The sequence below is a fragment of the Arachis ipaensis genome, chromosome B7 (assembly GCF_059453495.1).
Source record: "Arachis ipaensis isolate K30076 ecotype BB chromosome B7, ASM5945349v1, whole genome shotgun sequence".
Classification (NCBI taxonomy): domain Eukaryota; kingdom Viridiplantae; phylum Streptophyta; class Magnoliopsida; order Fabales; family Fabaceae; genus Arachis; species Arachis ipaensis.
Genome location: NC_142442.1, coordinates 77,777,744 through 77,798,539, shown reverse-complemented (window position 1 = coordinate 77,798,539; position 20,796 = coordinate 77,777,744). Strand labels below are relative to the sequence as shown.

The following is a 20,796-nucleotide window of genomic DNA, read 5'->3' as shown; positions in this document are numbered from 1 at the left end:
TTCAGGGTTCCATACTCCATCACTGCAGACAATGGCACTCAATTCACAGATGCAGGCTTCAGGAAATTAGTAGCCGACTTGAACATAAAGCACCAGTTCACCTCCGTCGAACATCCTCAAGCCAATGGGCAAGCTGAAGCTGCCAACAAAGTCATATTGGCTGGGTTGAAACGGAGACTGCAAGATGCGAAGGGAGCTTGGGCTGAAGAACTTCCACAGGTCCTATAGGCATATCGAACCACGCCACATTCCACCACAAACGAATCACCGTTCCGATTAGCGTACAGAGTGGAGGCAATAATCCCAGTAGAGATCGAGGAAGGGTTGCCTAGAGTAGTCCACTACAATGAAGAAGCCAACTCACAACTTCAAAAAGAAGAACTCGACCTACTTTCAGAAATCCAAGAAAGAGCTCGGATCAGGGAAGAAGCGCTAAAGCGCCGAATGGCTTCAAGATATAATCAAAAGGTAGTGCAAAGAGGTTTCGCGGAGAATGATCTCATCCTAATCCGAAATGATATTGGAACAACTCGACCCGGAGAAGGAAAGTTGGCAGCAAACTGGAAAGGACCCTACCGAGTCATAGAAGTACTTGGGAAGGACTACTACAGACTGTCCGAACTCGATGGACGAGAGCTTCCCAGATCGTGGCACGCCTGCAACCTAAGAAGGTACTATAGCTAGAGAAGGTAAATGATCTCATCATAGGATGTACTCTTTTTCCTGAAAAGGTTTTTTAGTGAGGCACCAAGTTGAGATCCAGATATTATCCGACTTAAAAGGATGAAAAACTCCAAACATGTATATACTTGCATTTTCTCTTAAATAAAAAATATTTTAGATATTCTACAAACTCTCAAGACGCATTAATCTGAAGCATTCATCGTCCGATTATAAAGCAACAGATCGGCAGAAAGTGAAAAACAGATTCACTGCACGATCACGATAAAAGACCAATAAAGATGAAAACGCGATTCATCTAAAGGTCGACCAAAGAAAGATAGAAACGACCTTCTACAAATCGGCAAAGATGAACACAGAATAATGCAAGAAGTTATCGAAAGTGATCCAAAAAAAGAACCTGACGAGGTCTTATGGATTGCTAAATAATAACTTAAAGACTAGCCGACATAGAGAAGTCGGACCAAGTCAACCCAAGTTATCAGTGAATCCCTGGAAAGAGGTTTGGCCAACCCTATAAAAGAGGAATTGCTATAACTTAGAAGAGATCGACCTAACGAAGTCGGTCTCCTACAAAAACAAGTTATAAAAGTAATCCCTGAAAGAGACCTGACAAAGGTCCAAGAAAGAGGATTACAAAAATAACTTAGAAGAGGACGACATGAAGAAGTCGACCTCCTACAAACAAGTTATAAAAGTAATCCCTGAAAGAGACCTGACAAAGGTCCAAGAAAGAGGATTACAAAAATAACTTAGAAGAGGACGACATGAAGAAGTCGACCTCCTACAAACAAGTTATAAAAGTAATCCCTGAAAGAGACCTGACAAAGGTCCAAGAAAGAGGATTACAAAAATAACTTAGAAGAGGACGACATGAAGAAGTCGACCTCCTACAAACAAGTTATAAAAGTAATCCCTGAAAGAGACCTGACAAAGGTCCAAGAAAGAGGATTACAAAAATAACTTAGAAGAGGACGACATGAAGAAGTCGACCTCCTACAAACAAGTTATAAAAGTAATCCCTGAAAGAGACCTGACAAAGGTCCAAGAAAGAGGATTACAAAAATAACTTAGAAGAGGACGACATGAAGAAATCGACCTCCTACAAACAAGTTATAAAAGTAATCCTTGAAAGAGACCTGACAAAGGTCCAAGAAAGAGGATTACAAAAATAACCTAGAAGAGGACGACATGAAGAAGTCGACCTCCTACAAACAAGTTATAACACTACAACAAATATGGCCTTTAGCAACGCTAAATTTTGCAACGCCTTAAAACCGTTCTCTTAGATAGGTTTAGACAACGGTTTTTTAAAGTGTTACTGATGAATTTCATTTTTCATCAATTTCTAGCAACACAGTAAAACCGTTCTGTTTGACTATTTTAAAGAACGGTTTTATAACCGTTACCATGAGTTGGCTTTAAGCAACGGTTTTTTATTGATGTTTAAAGAATTACACAAAAGAAACGCATTAAAACCGTTGCCGAAATGCTACACTTTAAAACCGTTCCATTAGATTGTCTTAGACAACGGTTTTTACAGTGTTGCTGTTGAAGTTCATTTTTTTCATTATGCTATAGTAACAAAATAAAACCGTTCTCTTTGACTATTTTAAAGAACGGTTTTACAACCATTACAACAATTATTTATGAAACAACTATTTTCTAATATTATTTAAATAATTATACAAATTAAACAATACTAATAAAAATAATTTCAGATAATTATATTAATTGAAATTATTTTTTCTATAAATATTGAATTTATAAAATACTCAAAATCTATTGCTATAAATAAATAACAAATATTATTTTAAAAAAATAAAATTGAAATAAGTTTATTATAAATATTATATATTATTATAAATATATAAAAAATATTATATTTTGAACACATAAAGCTAAAATAAATTTATAATAAATATTATATATTTTTATTATAAATATATAATAAAAATTAATATAAAGAAATAAAATTAAAATAACAATTTTTCCCTAATTCATAAAAAAATAAAACGAATTGAAGAAATTAAAGTAAGAAAGCTAAGCTAAGCCCTCATCTTCTCTTCGAAATAAACCAGGCCAGCAAAGAGCGAAGAATGCTCTTCCTCCTTCCACTGACCGAACCCTAACCCAGCCATCAGAATCAGAGACGTATTGCACCACAGCTCTCCATGAAGGCGTAAATCGCACCATCATCGCAAGTCACCAGGAAGCCCCAAATCGCAACTCACCATCCTCGCACCATCATCGTCGCTGCGCTGCGTTCTTCCCAAATCGTTGCTGCGCTGCGTTCTTCCCGAATCGTCGCTGCCTCCTTCTTCCCGGCGTCGCTGAGTCTCTCTTCTCCGCGGTGTTGGTGCTTTTCCCCTCTCCGAGGCTTCTCTGCTTCTCCACGGCGTCCTTGATCTCCCCTGTTCTGCTTCTGCTTTGCTGCTTCTACCTTGCTGCTTCTGCTTCAGTGTCTTGGCTGATTGTGGATTGTGCTTTGCTGCTGTTGCTTCGCTGCTGCTGGTTTGCTGCATTGGCCGTTTGTGGGTTGTCATCTGTGGTAAGTCTCCTTCTCTGATTTTCTGTTTCTTAGTTAGGGCTTGATTGGTTGTTGGGTATTTTTGTTAGCTGTGAAAAGTGGTGATATTTGTGAACATGAGCAAGATGAGGGTTGAATGTTGACTGAGCTTTTGTTCTGGTTTGAATTTGGACTGGGTACTTGTGAAATGAACCTGGGGCTTAGGTTAGTCTGTTATTTAAGGTAGCAAAACTATTATTATCTGCGAGTAGTGTGTTCGATGGCATTATGGTTCTGTTTCTCTGCTCTCTGTGAGGTGTTCTATGGTGGATTCCCAATAACTCTTTATTGAGGATTATAGAGTAATTTCTATATCGCTGTTTCTCAATTGTTTATTTTTTATTTTATTTATCTGCTTTGTTTATTTTAGCCTTGTTGTATAATGTTATTATTTGAGTGAGTTGTGGACTGCTTTTCATATTGGTTGGTTTCATCTGGGATAACAGAGGAATTTCATGCTTATTCCAACTATTTGACTTAGAGATCAGCATAAATTCTGCTCTTCTTCCTACATGCCTCAATTAACCAGGATAAATATTTATTATTTTAAATATTTGATGGAAAATGTGATGCTTATAGATGCTCCCCATTCTTGATTCGCGGTTACAATGACCAAATTCCAATCGATGACCCCTTTGAACATATGTATGTAATACTGGTTTTAATGGCAATCTGGCTTGCTGCTTCTCCGATTTCTGCTCTTCTTTTCTTAAGCATATCAATGGATAAGTCAATTTTATAAGCATGTAGCATATTGCAAGCTAAGCTTTAGCAGAAAACCAAAAACAGCATCATTTCATTTGAGCTAATACATTTTTCTTTAATTTGTTGTTAACAAATAATGAAGTTCCAACCCATCAGGATTGACAGGTAGGTGACTGCTGGACGCTGACTCATCATAATGCACAAAAATCAAACCTTAAGCAAGGTTTTTATTAACAACAAAAACAACTGAAATTCTCATGAAATGTTAATTCTGATTATATCCAAAATAATAATTATTATGGGGGTTTGGAGGATGTCATTGTTAGACAGATAGACTTAAACACAGTCCCACATATGTTGCTTTCATTCTTCAAAGTTCAAACGGCTACTTGTTTACAGCTAGCATTTTCTATTTGTTATTTTCTATTTCATTCTTCTAATCCTTCGCTCTTTGCTTTGCACCATTCTTTACAGCTAGCATTTTCTATTTGTTATTTTCTATTTCTTTCATTATTATTATTAATATTATTGTTTACTGTCTTATTTATTTGGGTGCCCCTTTTATCTACTTTTCTTAATAATTAATTATGGTGCCTGATGCATGTCTTGTGAAGGGAACCCCCACACCAATATCAGCCTTTCATTTTCAACATGTGTCACTTGTGACTCATCACACATTAGGAACCACCCCTTCCTCTCTTTCTTTTCTAAAATCTTCTTATCAACCACAATTGAAATTACGATGTGTTAGTTTGTGAACTAAAATTTAAAGAGTAATGATAATATTATTCTGCTAATTGATAATTCTATTGTTTGATTTTTTAGTTATATATCACTTTTGAAAATAAGATTTCTAAAAACTGGTTTTAAAAGTTAATTTTTTGTTAAAAAATCTGGTTATGAATTACTTATATTTTTATTTTTTGTTGCTGTTTTAGTTTGTCTCTTTAAAACCAGAAAAAGAGAATCAAATAGCGGATCTCTCTGTAGCTGTGATTACCTTAGACATTGAGCTACACTACAGGTAAATCATTTAATATATTATCTTTTTAAATTTATTTGAACATTTAATTGTTAAGAATATTTACTGATTAATTGTTTGCTTAAGCTTCTTTGCATAGTTTGTTAGATACAAACTGTTAGTCTCTTGATTGGTTGAGATGTTCTCTTTCGAACATGTGTGGTTGACTTCTAGAAATTTTTTAGAAGCAATAAGCTCTTGATTAGAAAAAATCACTTATAGTTAGTCTAAAACATATGCCCGTGTTCTTTTATTTTAGTTGACAAAGTAATGGACAAAGGGTGGACTAGTTTACCAAGACATACTGAGGGTTACCAACATGGTGTTAATTCATTTTTGGATTTTGCCTTTTCTAGAGGTAGACCACAAGGACAGGAAATTCTTTGTCCTTGTTCTATATGTAATAACTTTAGTTGGGGGCGAAGGGATGAAGTTTATGATCATTTAATAAGTAAGGAATTTCAAAAAGGTTACACTGTGTGGGTTCATCACGGCGAAAGGATAAGTCACATGGATAGTGAATCCGATGAGAGTGAAGTCCATGAAGGATTTGTCGACGACATTCATGGGCTGCTAAACGGGACGTTTCGGCATGTGCTTGAAGGAGATAAAGATGCTGATAGGCCAAACGAAGATGCAAAAAAGTTTTATAACTTGCTTGAAGAAGGAAAACAAGAGTTATATCCTGGCTGTAAAAAATTTTCGACATTATCATTCGTTATCCGATTGTATTTGTTGAAGACTCTTAATGGTTGGAGCAACGCATCCTTTACTGCTCTACTTGAATTACTAAAAGAAGCGATTCCTCATTTGAATATTCCTGATTCTTTCAATAAAATCAAGGCCATGGTAAAAGATTTAGGACTTGGTTATAATAAAATTCATGCTTGTCCCAACGATTGTGTTCTGTTCCGGGATACATATGAAGATGATAAATTTTGTCCAATTTATGGAGCTTCCAGGTACATAGAAAATGTTGAGGTAGATATAGAAGTTGATAAGTTGAAGAAAAAACCTGTGCCTGCGAAGGTTTTGAGGCATTTTCCCTTGATTCCAAGGCTTAAGAAGCTGTTCCTGTGTTCCAAAATAGCTGAATCATTAAGGTGGCACGATGAACATCGTTCAAAGGATGGAAAGTTAAGACACCCAGCTGATGGCCAATCATGGAAAGACTTTGACAGGCTTCATCCCGATTTTGCTAAAGAATCTCGTAACATAAGATTAGGGCTAGCTAGCGATGGATTTAATCCATTTAGAACCATGAGCTTCTCCCATAGTACATGGCCGGTAGTTTTGGTTGCATACAATCTTCCTCCATGGTGTTGCATGAAACCAGAGTATGTCATGATGTCCTTGCTCATCCCTGGACCATGTTCGCCTGGAAAAAGCATTGATGTGTATCTTCAGCCATTAATTGAAGAGTTGAAGGTTTTATGGGAAGTTGGAGTGGAAACATATGATACTTCAAAGAATCAAACTTTTTAACTACATGCAGCACTTTTATGGACCATAAGTGACTTTCCAGCTTATGCTATGTTATCCGGTTGGAGCACAAAGGGAAAGTTAGCATGTCCTTGCTGTAATTATGACACCTAATCTTGTTATTTAAAACATAGCCGGAAGATGTGCTACATGGATCACCGTAAATTTTTGGCTATGGATCATCCATATAGGATGGACAAAAGATCTTTCAATGGCGATGTTGAATTGAGGTCTTCACCAGCTTTATTAGATGGGGAACAAATTTTTGAAGATTTGAAAGATTTTGAAAATGTATTTGGAAAAAAGCAAAAAAATAAAATTGATGGTCCATGGAAGAAAAGGTCCATTTTCTTTGAGTTGCCATATTAGAAGCAAAATACATTGCGCCATTGTCTTGATGTTATGCACATCGAGAAAAACATATGTGATAACATAATTGGAACTTTATTAGATATTCCAGGAAAGTCCAAAGATCATGCAAATGCTCGTTACGATCTCAAAGATATGGGCATAAGAAAAAAACTTCAACCAAAGGAGATAGATGGTGGCAAGAAAGCAAAAATTGCTAAGGCTTGTTTTAACCTTACTAATCAAGAAAAAACCATTTTTTGTAATATTTTGAAGTCAGTAAAATTGCCATCTGGTAGTGCCTCAAATATTTCTCGGTGTGTTCATGTTGCTGAGAAAAAGATATCAGGCTACAAAAGTCATGATGCTCATTTTATGTTGCATTATTTGTTGCAAGTAGCTATAAAATGCATAATGCAGAATCAAGTAGCTGGCCCTTTAATTTATCTAGGTTCATTCTTTCGTTCCTTGTGCCAAAAAGTTGTTGAAAATGATACAATAGAGCATTTGGAAGTAGATATTAGAGAGATTCTGTGCCAATTGGAAAGAATATTTCCTCCTAGTTTCTTTGATATAATGGTCCATTTGTCTCTTCATCTTGTGTCTTGGGAATTTGTCCATCACTTGTGGTTATTTTTATGCTTGCGTTGAGTTAAAGAATCTTGACATTATTTTTAATCTCTTCTATTTGTTTCGATGTTGTCAAATGATATATGCCTTTAGTCCAATTGTGTATTTACTCTTATTTTATTACTATTATTTTTCTTCACATTAATATAGGCACATTTGCAAGCTGAGAATAAAAAGTCTAAAGAATCAGCAATTAGAGCTTTCCAATCCATATTTGGGAAAGAGAAGGCAGGGAGAGTGCGATATCACGGAAGAGTAACCACACCAACTTTGTTGAAGAAAAATGAGGAAATTGCCACCCTTAAGCAGAAACATGCAACTGAGAAAGCAACATCAGAGAATAAGGTTGATGTGATGCAAAAAGAAGTAGATGAACTAAAATCGCTTGTTAAGATGATGCTGCAACAAAAAAGCTCAGGAGTGGACCTTGACATGTTAGCTGCTCAATTAGGAAGCACTTTAGGGAATCCGAACAATAATGATGCGCATGAAGAGGTATTATTTGTTGTTAAAGTTTCTATATGTTATCATATCTTAAAGATGTGTAGTTTTATATTTGATTTTTTTTTATGTTTACAGGAAAACTATGTTGAAGGGGAAATCGAACTTGATTAAGGTCAAATTTTTAAAAGCAAATGTTATAGGGTAAAAGTCATGAACTTGTGGACATGATGACTATTTGCTACTTAGCTATTTCAACTCTCTCTTTTGTTATTATATTTTTTGCAAACTTAGATGATATTGTGGATCTTACAACAATTTTTATAAGTTAAATTTGATGGGAAATATTCAATTATTTTTTTAGTGACTTAATTCAAATAGTTTAGAATATTTATTGACACTAAACAATTAAAAAAAAACTGAAATTAATTTAATTCACGAGAAAACTATTGTAAATAAAAAATTATATATCACAAAAAAATCGTTATCAATAGTTACAAAAGACAATGGTGTTAAAACCGTTGTCAAAGATGACTACATAATAAAACCGTTGCCAAAATGCGACTCTAAAGGTAACGCTTTAAAACCGTTGTTTTAGATCACTATAAAATGGCAATGGTATTAAAATCGTTGCCGAAAATGACATCAACTGTAACACTTTAAAACCGTTGTCATAGATGGCTATAAACTGGCAACGGTTCAAAAACCGTTGCCGAAACCTGGCACCAACGGTAACGGTTTAAAACCGTTGGCTATGTGAATAATAAAACGACAACAGTTTAAAACCGTTGCCTATCCAGTTACGGTTTCAAACCGTTGTCATGTTAATAGGAACGGTTCGAAACCGTTGCTTATTGAGTAACGGATCAAAACCGTTGTTTAAAATTTTTCGTCAAAACCGTTGTCTTAGGCACTAACTGTGGCAACGGTTTTTCTGTTACCGTTGCCTTAGGTAAAAAACCGTTGCCTTTGAGCATTGGTAACGGCCGCATATACCACAGGTCAAAAACCGTTGCCAAAGCATTGCCTAAAGTTTTGGGAACGGTTTTTCAATCTATGGCAACGGTTTTTGACCGTTGCGAAAAGCCTTGTTTGTTGTAGTGTAAAAGTAATCCCTGAAAGAGACCTGACAAAGGTCCAAGAAAGAGGATTACAAAAATAACTTAAAAGAGGACGACATGAAGAAGTCGACCTCCTATAAACAAGTTATAAAAGTAATCCCTAAAAGAGACCTGACAAAGGTCCAAGAAAGAGGATTACAAAAGTAACATGGAAAAGGACGACGCAAAGAAGACAGTCTCCTACAACCAACAAGTTATAGAGTAGTCCCTAAAAGAGACTTGACAAAGGTCCAAAAAAGAGGACTACAAAAATAACTGGAAAAAGGACCAACGAAAAGAAATCGGTTATGGATTGCTAGTAAGAGCCAGAAAACCGAAATACAAGTGGGATCCAAGCTACGAGCAATAAGCACAAAAGCAATTAAAAAAGGCCGAGCAGCAAGGTTTCAGCATCCTCAAAACCCAGAAAAGTGCCAAGACAAGTGCAAACAAGCATGATATAAAATACAATATTATAAACTAGCTTCAGGGTCGAGCCCAAAAGCTTGAAAGCTACTTGTTGTTTTTTCAAAAATCAAAAGTTGCTGAACAAGCAACCGGAAGGAGTATCAACAGTCAGCAAAATATTCAAATTACAGAAACAAAGAGTTTAAAAAGCCCACAAGTCGGGCTATCTACACAAACATCCAAGAAAGATTAGTTAAGATTGGGAGCCTTCTCAATGGCATCAGTCTGGGGTGAAGGAGGGCGAGTTTGGAGAGGCACTGCATCCACCGTACCATCGTCCCTGTTCAGAATTTGACAATCAGGATCTAATTCTGGACGAGCAATCCCAGTGGGAGGAACTATAGAGGTCGACACTTTAACAGCAGGCGAAGAGGGAGGTTCGACATCATTGTCATCTTGGTCGTCGGGAATAATTTTTCCATCCCTCACAATATTGTCCAAGCTAAAAATAGTCAGGTCAGCCTCGGGAGCAATAATTCGGACCTGGTCCTTTAGATTCTCATAAGCAGCATTCACACTGCCAACGAGATGCCCCTGGAGCTCGGAATAATCAACTCGGGCAGACTCCAGCTCCTCCCTCAGACGCACCACCTCCTGATAAGATGTAACATAACTGTCCTTATGCCTCAATGCCGTGTCCTCAGCCAACCGCACAGAAGTCGCCAGAGCAAGAGAACTTGCCTTCTCATTCTCCAGATCCTTCTCCAGTTTGGCCACCTTCATCTCAAGCTCCTCTTTCAAGCCCTTCATTCGATCGAATTCCTGTTTGGCCTCCTCCATGAAGGCTTTGGTGGCATGGAGAGGAAGATTCTGAGCCGTTCGGTACAAGGCAGCTCCCATATGTGCCATTTTTACACTACTCCGAGTTATAAAGTCCAAATGACGAAGGAGTGATACATCATCCATAGGAAGGACACCGTAAGGACCGATCTGCTGATCTACGAACTCGACCGCGTCAAAGTCAGGGGCATCAAGGTTGAAAGGCTCAATTGTTTTTTGTTTCTTATTGGGAGGAGCACCAGAGGTAGAAGCGAAAGACTGTGGAGGCTCGGCCAGGCGAACCCGAGGAGTGGGAACCACCTTCCTCGGCCCAGGAGAGCTCGCTACGGGTGGCTTCACTTGAACTTGCGAAGACCCCTCTCCTGCCGTCTTGGCCGAGAGATTTTGAGCAGCAGCAGCCTTCTTCGCTTTTTTGTAGGCCTGCATAGAATTGTTGTTCTTCAACATCTCTGAAAAAGCAGAATCAACCACAGCAATGGGTTATAAAAGAAGAAGTAAAACTAAAAAGCAAGTATGTAAACAAGTCGGACAGTACCTAAAACAGTTTGAACCAAAGACGGGTCACTCAAAAACCTTTTTGTATCAAGATGGGGTGGTTTCCCCCATAAATCTTCGAGAACAACTACAAAAGTTCGTTCAACCTCGTCAAGCATCTCCCAGGTATAGCGAGACACTCTCACATTCTTTTGCCATTCCAGAGAAAAGGAAGGCTCATCATTTTCATCAAGAAAAAAGGGGCGGGCTCCCTCAACAACACGAAATCGGAAGAAATAATTCTTAAAATCTTTAAAAGATTCATCATACATGGCAAAAACTTTATGCCCTTGGGCCGACCTGAAAGAAACCCAGGAAGCTTTCTTTTTGGCAGACCCTCCGGGATTGGCAGATACAAAAAGATAGAGAAAAAGAGCCTGAGAAGGTGTTATGCCTAACTCTCGGCAAAGCAGCTGGAAAATCTTGATAAAACCCCAGGAATTCGGATGAAGCTGGGATGGAGCAATATTACAAGTCCACAACAAATCGGTTTCGAAAGCAGTAAAGGAAAAGGTAATGTCCAACTCGCTGAAGAAATACTCATAGGCATAGAAAAAGGGACGCTCCCCCTCGACCGAAGTAGGAAAACAAATCCTCTCATCAGAATCGGGCGCTACAAGCTCATAATCCCTCTCTCGGGCGCCGCTACCACAAATCCTATGACGTTTCCTCAGCTCTACACAAAAATCAGCATCCACCACAGAGACACACATCAAGACAAGGGAGTCCAGCCATTCAGACATCCCCTCGGGAACTTTAGAAGACATCTCTACAATGTTATTGCGAGAAGACATGAGGCCAACTAATCCTACAATAAAGAAAAGAAGATGGGATTACCAAAAAACATCTCGGACAAGAGGCAAAATAACTCGACTAATATACAGAAGAACAAATAGAAAAGGAAAACCCCAAAACTCAAACCAAAGTCCTGGGGCATCCTTTGGAGGCAGTAACAAAGCAAGGTTTCAGGAAAAATCTACAGCTTACGTCTCGGCATCCCCCAAACAAGAAAAGAAGAATTCAAACAGCAAGCATTTTCATAGGAGAAAAGACAAAACACAAAAAAGTACAAAAAGTCAAAGCCACTGTTTTTTTACAGTCTATCAGCAAAAAGCTTCGACAACACCAAACATGCCAAACAGAGAATCGTCAAAAACACAACCTTTTTGAACCAAGCAAAAAACATCATCAGAAGCACAAGCAAAAATGGCGACAACATGCAAAAAAACCCTAAAAGCATCAAGCAACAGGAAAGGCAAAAAATACGAAGAAAATCCAGAATACACAACAAATCAGGTGCAGTAAAAGCAAAAAGATCCAAACTTTCTCCAAGAAAAAATCAAACTCAGGCATAAAAATGACAGAGGAGGAAAAATCGAACCTGGAAAATAGAAGAAAACCTCGAAAGAAAGCTGAAGAGCAAAGAAACGACAGAGCCACCCTTCGAACGGAAAAAATTCACCGGAAGAAGACAGAAGGAGAAACCCAGAATCACTCCTTTCCCACAGGAAGTGGTAGAAGAGCAGGCGTCGCAGGAAGAAACTGTGAAACTCTAAGGAAAAACAGAAAATGAGAGAGTAAAGGGAGAAGTTACGAAGAGGAACAAGAGAAACCGTTTCTGATGGCAAAATTCAAAATAAAACCAAGGGAAACGGGGCATTTGAAGTCAATTAATGAGGGTATTAAACCCTCGCATGTTTCCAAAGCGCCGATATAAAAGCGCGCGCCTTTAAAGGAAAATGTTCCACATTCAAAAAAGGATCTACAAAGAAAGGAATCGACAAAATGTTTGAGTTCGGCTTCGCCAAAGAAGGACCGAAGTCAAAGACTCGACCTCAACAAAAAGACCGAGCTCAAGCAGGGGTACTGTTTATACCCTGGGTCGAGCTATCCGACCTGGGATGATTGGCGACAAAGTGACCGACCTCTTCAGGTCAGACTACCTGACCTCTTCTCAAAGAGGTCGGCCAAATCGACAGGAAAGCCCAATAAAGGGCCCAAATAGAGGAACACGACCCAAATCCAAAGGCAATCCAAGCCTATAGAGATAAAGGCGGTTCCCTTGAAGATAAGCTGACTTCACTCAAATAAGATAAGATAAGATAAGATAACTAACTTATCTTATCAGAAAGGTCAGCCCACACTACTATAAATACACTGGAGCACCCAGGTATAACTCATACTCTGATTCTACTAAAAACCTGCTTAATACCCGTGATAACTTAAGCATCGGAGTCTCTTGCAGGTACCCCCCACCCTCCGGTGACCAAGCATCAGCAGTACAGCCAGTCAACAGGTCGGACACGATAGCTCCGGCCACCACTTACCAGCCGGACACGTCGGCACCGACCAGTACAGAAGATATCGACCGAGATTGACCTCCAGTTTCAGGTAACCCTCGGAATAGTTCATATGGCTCATAAGGTGGTTGGTATGGTGGATAAGGATTAGGGTCATAGGGTGGTGTTTGGTGGTAAGGGGCTTGTGAGCATGGTGGTTTGAAATTATGTGGAGGAGGGGGCTCATAGGTATAGCGTGGTGGGTGTTGATTGTCACGAAAAGGTCCACCATAACCATTGTCTTGATATGCATCATAGAATGGTTGTTGCTTGTAACACATTGGAGGGGGTTATTGCCAAGAGGGTTGATCAAATCCTTGTGGCACCTCCCATCTTTGATTGTCCCAACCTTGATGCATGTTCTCATTGTAATCTTCTTTCCCTGCAACATAGTTTGAACCAAACTCATAGCCAAAGGGGTGAGAATTCATAGTAGCAAATAAAAACAAAAACTAATAAAAATAAGCAACTAAGTCCTAAAACTAACAAAAACTAGCAAACAAGCAAAAAGCAAATATTTACAATAACCAATAATAAAGCACACGTTTGCAATTCCCCGACAACGGCGCCATTTTGATGATCGGATTTTTTTGTGTGGTAAAGAATTTCACAATAAGTTCTCGTTGAAAGTATAGCTTCTAAACCAACAAAAATCCTTTCGTACAAACATTTGGTTGTCACAAGTAACAAACCCCTTAAAAATAAACCGAAGTATTCAAACCTCGGGTCGTCTCTCAAGGAATTGTAGGGAAGTGTATTTATTATTGGTTATGAGATTTTCTGAGAAATTTTGGAATGAGGAATGGAAAAGTAAATAATTATAAATTAAAGCAAGGAAAATTAACAAGAGATTTTATGTAATTAAAATAAAAGCTTTGGCTAGGAGAAGATTCATCGGAAGTTCTATCCTTGTTGGATTCCCCAAGATCAATGGTAATAGGTTGTTATTTCTACTTAGTTAACCCTCAACGAATGAAGGAAAGTCAAGTAGTTGAGCTAACTCTAATTCACAAGTCCTAATCCTCTCCCTTGGGAAGGATTAGCGTTAGTGAGTAGAGAGCCAGCCAACAACTTCAAATTACAATTTAACTCTTGAGTCTTCCAACTCAAGGGTCTCCTATTAAATATTAATCAACTCCCAAGCCAAGTTGGAAGCCTACTCCATTGACATGGATGCCAATTTCGCATACATGTAAATGCAGTAGAAAGAAGACATGATAATTTTGGAATTTAGTTGAGATAATCAAGCAAATAAAGAAATTAAATAGAAAAATACTCTTGCATTAATAAATTCCAAAATTAAAGATATCCATATGTAACTCTGAACAAAGTAAACGGGGATTAAAAGAATAAGGAAATAGAAAACAAACTAGAATGATAAAGACTTCAACGGAGGTAGTAAGTCTTTCAATATCCAACTTAAAAGCATAAAACTAGGAATGCTAAAGCCTAGAGAGAAGAGAGAGCTTTACTCTCTAAAAACTACATCTAAAACCTACTAATTTTGTGAATAATTGATTCTATCAATGATGGATCCCTTCCCCCCTTCAATCCTTGGTCTTTTTAGGCTTTTTCCGCCAAAGATGGGCTTCAAAACTGGGCCAGAAGCCTCCCTGAAATTGCTAGGTGCGATTTCATTAAGGGTGTCAGCATGGGCATCGACGCGTACGTGTACAGCACGCGTATGCGTCCTTGGGCCATTTGTGCAATCCACGCGCACGCGTTCTGTGTGTGCGCGCGTCCATAGGTGCATCCCAAATCCTTGGCTTTTCATGATTTCTCTACTTTGCATGCTTTCTCTTCACTCCTTTGATCCATTCCTAGCCCTTTTCAATCTGAAATCACTAGCAAACACATCAAGGCATCGAATGGTAATAAGAGAGGTTTAAAAATAGTGAATTAAAGGCCAAAGAAGCATGTTATCAATCATAGCACAAAATTAGGAAGGAAAGTGCAAAACATGCAGATTCTATGAATAAATGTGAGAATAGTGGATAAAATCTACTCAATTAAGCACAAGATGCACCATAAAATAGTGGTGCATCACCCTCACACCCCTGAAAGACACATTCATATGATCAACGGAGGATTCACGGGAGCAGGGATCTCCAAGTCATCTTGTAAAAGGCACCTTAAAGAGGTGTACCACGTCGGAGACTACGCTAAGTTACCTGACCCCCCCACTATCACCTTCACTCAAGAAGACGCCGCGGGCATAATCTCTGGACACGACGACCCGATAGTCATTACAATTATATTAGCTAATGCCAATCTCCACCGAACGTTGGTCGACCTAGGAAGCTCGGCAGATATACTGTTCAAATCTGCCTTTGACAAGATCGAACTACAAGAAAAGGAGCTTAGAGTATATCCAAATAGCATATTCGGGCTCAGAGACACCCCAATTCAGCCACTCGGGTACATCCCACTCTACACAACCTTTGGAAAGGGATATCGATCTAGGATGCTAAGCATAGATTACATCGTAGTTGACGTAAGCTTAGCTTACAACGCCCTAATAGGTCGGACAACGCTAAACCAACTTGCCGTGGTGGTCTCCACTCCACATCTCTGCATGAAGTTCTCAATGCCAGAAGGAATCGCCACCATAAAAGGAGACCAAAAACTCACGCGACGCTGTTACAACGAAAGTCTGAACCTTAAAGGTAACCCCGGAGGAAAAGAAACCAACACCATTGAACCCGAGAGAGTTCGAGCTCGCGAAGAACTTCATCCACAACCTGAAGGTGAGACCGAAGAAGTTCAGATCGGGGATGCCCGGGATAAAATAACAAATATAGGGGCAACCTTAAAGGGAGACTTAAAGGAGCCACTGATACAGTTCCTAAAGGATAATTCCGATCTCTTTGCGTGGAAGGTCGCAGACATGCCCGACATAGATCCCGAGCTAATGTGCCATAAACTGGCAGTATATCCTGGATCTCGGCCAGTGCAACAAAAGCATAGGAAGCTTGGCCCAGAAAGATCCCAAGCTGTGGAAGAGCAGGCACAAGCCTTACTCGAGGTAGGTGACGAACGGATTTTTGACGGTTTAGAATTTCACAAATGAATTCTCGTTGAAGTATAGTCTCTAAACCAACAATAATCCTTTCATGCAAAAATTTGTTTGTCACAAGTACAAACCCCTAAAATCTATAAACCGAAGTATTTAAACCTTGGGTCGTCTCTCAAAGGACTTGCAGGGTAGTGTTCTTGTTATTGGTTATGGACTTGTTTATTTTGGGGTTTTGGATGAGGAATGTGAATAGTAAATGGTAGGAAAACTTTATTCACAAAATGGTCTTGGCAAGGTTTGGTTGTCAAGGGTCTTCATCATTATCACTAGCCACAAGTATGGTAGTTGCAAGGATTAATCCCACTTAGTCATCCTTAAATCGATTAACAAAGGAAAGTCAAGTGAGTTATATCAATCCTAGTCCATAAGTCCTAGCTTTCCACTAATTGGATTAATGAAGGCTAGAGTTAATGGCTATCAACTATCAATCAATTGGACACTAGTGACTCAAGAAATCCTAAGTTACCTTCTCAAGCCAAGAACATAAAATTCTAGTCTAAAATTCTTCCAAGAATTTGATCAAACACTTGGAAGGCACAAAAGAAAAGTATAGTCAATCACAACAAGAATGAATTCTAACTACAATTGAATGTAAAGGATCAACAACAACAACCAAGGAGATCACAATTATCATGAATTACCTCAAATTGCATTATTAAAAGGAAATAAAGAGAACAAGAGTATCTCAATTACAAAACCTAGAAACAAAATAAGAGAAATTACAACAAGAGAATAGGGATAGAGAGAAGAACCAAAGAGTAGCAATCATCAATTGAAGGTAGAAGTAGAAGGAGACTTGAATTAAACCTAGAAAACTATGAGATCCTAATCTAACCCTAATTCCTAATCCTAATTCTAGAGAGAAGAGAGAGCTTCTCTCTCTAAAACTCTAAACTAAAAGTGATTATTGGTTAAAAGGTGATGATTCATGCCTTCCCCTTAATCCTTCATCCTTTTATTCCTTTCCCTTAGCAATTTGGCGCCAAAAATGGGTTCAGAAACCCTCTCAAATCGCCAGGCACGTGTTGCATTAGTGAGGTCATGTGCCCTCATCGACGCATGCGCGCACGGTACGCGTGCGCGTCCCTGGCTAATTCTTCGATGTGCGCGCGAGCGCCTTGTGCGCGTGCGCGTGCATGGCTGACTTTGCTTCTTTGACTTTTTATGCTTCTCTCCACTTGTATGCTTCCTTCCTTGCTTCCTTTGATCCATGCCTAGCCTATTTCAATCCTGGAATTACTAGCAAACACATCAAGGCATCTTTATGGAATCAAAGAAGAATTAGAATTCATCAAGATAAGGCTTAAAAAGCATGTTTTTACACTTAAGCACAAATATGGGAGAGATAACAAAATCATGCTAACTCCTAGGCTAAATGTGACAAAAGGTTATCAAAATACTCTAAATTCAATGCAAAACAAACCGTCAAATTGGGGTTTGTCAACCTCCCCACACTTAAGCCTTAGCATGTCCTCATGCTAAAATAAGAAGGAACTAAGGGTTATGACATTTATTGAATGCAACTAAACTATATGGGTCCTACCTAAATGCAATTATCTAAAGCAATTGGAAATGCTTAGTTCAAACAAATCAATTCCCAAGAGAGCATGTGTAAGCACAAGAGCTAGGCAATAAGGACTAAGTCCAAACCACAATTGTATTGAATTGTCAAAAAGGAGTTCAAACTTGCAAGAATATAGATAATATGGGTGAACACATGTGATTGAACTTTTGAACCCTCACCGGATGTGTATCCGCTCTATTCACTCAAGTGTTTAAGGGTTAATTCACTCAATTCTCTTCTAATCATGTTTTCCAAAATTTGATTTTCTTCTAACAATCAACACTTATTCGATGCATGCATACATTCATCATGAGGTCTTTTATTTAGGTTGTAATGGGGTTAGGGTCAAGGTAGGATCATTTATGGTCAAGTGGACTAGGAATTGAATCTTCGATTAGCATAGACCTTCCCACCTAACCTATTTAATGACCTATACAAATGCGAGCTATTCTAACTACCCATTTTTCACCCTTTTTTTTTTCTTACATACTCATGCATTTTCTTTTCATTTCACAACACTTATGCATTGACTCTTATTGAGCTTCACTTTGGGGCATTTTGTCCCCTTTATTGCTTTTCTCTTTTCTTTCTTTTTTTCTTTTTTTCTTTTTCTATATACATTTTTTTTTCTTTTCTTTTCATCATCATTTTTTATATATATATATATTTTTTTCTTTTTCTTCTTTCAAACTAAATACGAGAACGTCAATGCATAAGGTCTCTACATTTAATCAATACATGAATATGTGCCCAAATCTTTAAACATAAAAGTGTACTGCCCCTTTTTATCCCATCCAATGTTCCCAAGCCTCACCAACTTTGAATAATAAAACACTCGCACTAGCCTAGGTCAATCAAAGATCCAAACAAGGACTTTTCATTGGTTTTCCGCCTTAGGCTTGTAATGTGCTAGAATAAGAATAAGTTGGTTAAGCATAGGCTCAAAATTGGCTAACAACGGAGAGTAAAAGGTCGGCTATTTGGGTAAGTGGCTAATGAAATAATGGCCTCAATCATATAAATGCACAAACACAAGAAATAAACGGATATATAGAATCAAGCAAATCAATGATCACAATCATGGAAAGAGAACAATTTCACACAAGAATGGAAAATAAATGGTTATAAAATGTAACCACATCAATAGGCTCATGTCTCACAAGCTAGTGTTCTCAATTCAATACATGCTTCACAAGGTATGAAATTCAAGCAAGTTTCAAAAATTCTCTTTCAATCAATTGGGTTAATGCCCTATATTTAAACTTCTTGAAAAATCTCAATGTTTGACTAAGCATTGTTGTGATTGAAAAGTTCAAAAATTTTCTTAGTTCACCCTTTCCTTTTTCACTTAGAACCAATATATTATGCAAAAAGGGTGACTAGATATTTGCAATCCAAAGTATGATTTCTAATCACAACTACAAACTAAAAACAAAGATAAACAAAATGTATAAAGAAGAATCCAACTAAAAGTACGGAATCTATCATCCAAAACATCTAAAAATATCCAAAAGCATCAAAATATCTAAAATCCAAAATAAGCAATAAAAGTACCCAAAGCAAACTAGAAATGGCATCACAATATATACAAAGATGTGCAAAATAGGATAACTAGGCTGAAAAGTTCACCGGTTCCCAGATAATGCTACCGGTGCCCTCTCCACACTTAAAATCAAGCATCGTCCTCGATGCTAAACCGGAGGATCAGTGGGAGGTACAACGATAGGCTCTGGCTCTGACTGTGGCTGTTGGACCGGCTCCTCCTGAGTCTATGGCGGCTCTGTAGTGTCAGGGGCATCCTGCTAAGCCGGCGCCTCCGCGTCCTCCTCCTGATGATCCAGCGCATCGGAGGCCGGAGAATCGGGAAGCGGAGGTAACTCAGCGCCAAGGGAGATGAGTGCCTGATCCATCCGATCCAGTCGGCGTCTGACATGAAGCCTTTCGCGCTCCAAGAACCGGAAGAGACACTGGACCAGGAGATAGGTAGGCTCAGGTGCTGCTGGAGGGCCTGTAGGTGGTGAAGGAGCTGCGGTCGTAGAAGATGATGGGCCAGCTGTAGGGGCTGGTGGTGAGGGTGTCCCTATGACAGCTCTAGCCCGAGAGCGGCGTCTAGCAGGTGGCTTCTCGTGCACCCAAACACCCCAGGGGATAGTAACCTCCCTGTTATCTGCATCAACTGGTGGTGGTCGCACATCATCATCTGACCACGGGACATCAGCTAAGGCCGCCATGCTCGTGACCAATGTAGGAAATGGAAGTAGGCCACGAATATGCGCCCGCCACATGCACTGTCGGATAAGTCTAGGGAAGGAGACATCCTTCCCCTCCATAACACACCCGATCAGCAGAAGCATCTCCATGGGGATCTCAGAAAAGTGGGTGGTAGGCAGGACGTAGTGGGCGAAGATCATCTGCCAAGTCCTGGCCTCCCTAGTCAAATGAGTGAATAACATCCCCTTTGGCTTGGTGTTGCCTGCGTCCATAACCCATGAAGCGACCGGTATCCCAATCACGCGCCGAAGCGCCTTATAATCAAAAGTCATGGTATGGATGGCTATCTCAGCCTGCTGATGGGCACACAGGTCATCCGGAATGTGTCGGCAATGTAATGCCTCCTCAATGGCGGTCTCGGTGACCATAATCTCTCTACCCCGCACCTGAACTGAATCCAAGGTCGGACGGAAGAAGTTGCAGTAGAATTCCTTCACCCAAGATATATTTATGTCACCCAAATCCCGGTCAACAAAGTCAATACCTAACTCAAGGATCCGACCGGTAATGCGTCGTCTCACATCATTAGGTAGGAGCAACTTCTTCTCAATATTTAGCTTCGTTGTTCGATATCTAGAGAACCGAAGCTCACAGTAGAGATTGGGGAATTTGTCTGGATTGGTAGAAGGCAACTGCTGATTCTCTTTATCCTCGTCATGCAATGGATTCTTAGCATAGTTCTTGTAGATGGAAGGAATGGAGGGGGTAGAGTGTTTTCTCTTCTTAGAGGCGGTGGCTATGGCTTTGCCTTTATCCGACATCCTGAAAAATGTGATAGAATATATAA

The 20,796-nt window shown here is 39.1% G+C and overlaps 1 pseudogene; it reads left to right on the top strand.

The window, feature by feature from the left end:
* The first annotated feature begins 5,822 nt into the window (after window positions 1–5,822).
* Window positions 5,823–7,294, top strand: LOC148553062 (uncharacterized; annotated as a pseudogene).
* The last annotated feature ends 13,502 nt before the right edge of the window (window positions 7,295–20,796 follow it).